Source organism: Pteropus alecto, unplaced genomic scaffold (assembly GCF_000325575.1).
Source record: "Pteropus alecto unplaced genomic scaffold, ASM32557v1 scaffold864, whole genome shotgun sequence".
Classification (NCBI taxonomy): Eukaryota; Metazoa; Chordata; class Mammalia; order Chiroptera; family Pteropodidae; genus Pteropus; species Pteropus alecto.
In genome coordinates this window covers 126,515-128,048 of record NW_006435017.1, presented here as the reverse complement: position 1 = coordinate 128,048, position 1,534 = coordinate 126,515, and positions in this window count along the sequence as shown.

Below are 1,534 nucleotides of genomic sequence, written 5' to 3'. Positions count from 1 at the left end.
AGGGTCGGGCCTGGTTAGTACTTGGAGGGGAGACCAGCTAACTGGTTAGTACTTGGATGGGAGACCAGCTAGGAAGAAAAAATAAAAAATAAAAAAAATCAGGGATTGTAACCAGACAAGATCCTTGCAATCAGTGAGGTCAACCAAGGGTTGCCTCGCCTAAAAAGAAAAAAAAAAAGAAAAAAAAAGAAAAAGAAAACTGGGATAATATAGAGAGAATGTTTCAACAGAAGTGTTTCATGCCCTCAAAACTATTTCAATGATGCGTATATCAGTCTGTATATAGTATGATTTACATCCAAGTTTAATTGTGCAAATTTTTAACCCCTAATAGCTGGTATTTGTTTTTCTGTTTTTTGGAGGTTGGTTTTGTTTTTGCCTAATGGTGAGAAATTTGATCTAAATTTGATGCCAGTTTCTTAACTCATTGCTAGCCAAGACATGGTCTTTATTAAAAATATGTTTGTGAGACTGGCAGCTATTAACATTGCAAAACTGGACCATACTTCCCTTACTTAAGCAAAATTTGTTTTTAGAGCAAGTGGTGGGTGAACACCAAGTTCCAGCTTTGTTTCTGCTTGCCTCCTGATCATGTGAGTTTAAGTATGCTTTCTCTCAGCATCCAATAATCATGACCTCTCAATTTCTTAGTCGTCACCGGGGTCCAGAGTAAAGTCTTAATGTATCTATAAATGTGTCTATAAAATACCAGAGACTGTTTGGCATGAGCACAAAACTTTTGTTTCAATTCTATGGCCCTATTTGGGGAAACTACTCCAAATCAGAAAGGACATGGAAACTATAATGTAGTTCAAATTCTGGGCAGCCTCTAAATGAAATGCTATTTTCTGTAGAACGATAGTAGCTGCCTTAGACATTATGAGGTATGTAACTAGTATTTAATATGTCCTATAAATGTCTTCAATGTTCTTCAGGGTAATTGGGATCTCAAAAGATTTGGTTCAAATCCATAAACATACACATTCTGTATTTGGCTCAGTGGCTTAAAAAAAAATTCCACACAGCAAAAAATGTTTCCTTCGTTGGACAATGTGTTGCCAGCCATCAGGTGTCTCCATTGTGTGAGAGTCGGGGCTCGGTCCTCGGATCCCCCAAACAAGTGGAGGTCCGTCACTCAGAGAAGAAAAACAGCAGACAAAGAGTAGCAAGTAGAAGTGATTTATTAAGCAAAGTACACTTGAGAGAAGTACAAGCAGGCACTGAGAAGTTGAAGGCCGGGGTTTACACGGGCCATACGGTTTCCTTGCTCTCCTTTCTCTCGTATCGCAACGGGTGAACTCCTAGCTCCTCCCTCAGATCCACCCACTCTTGGCCTGGGCATGCGCAGCATGTGCCCATGGCCGGAAAGTCATAAGCCTGCGCCGTGAGAATTTAGAAGGTAGGCGCATGCTCAGTTAACTAATTTTGCCTATACCAGTCGAGCGCCCCCAGAGTAAGGTCATATAATGGACTCTTGAAGTTAACTGATGGGCGACTGCGGAAGTGGGGATGGGGGTGGGGGTGGATGGGAGTG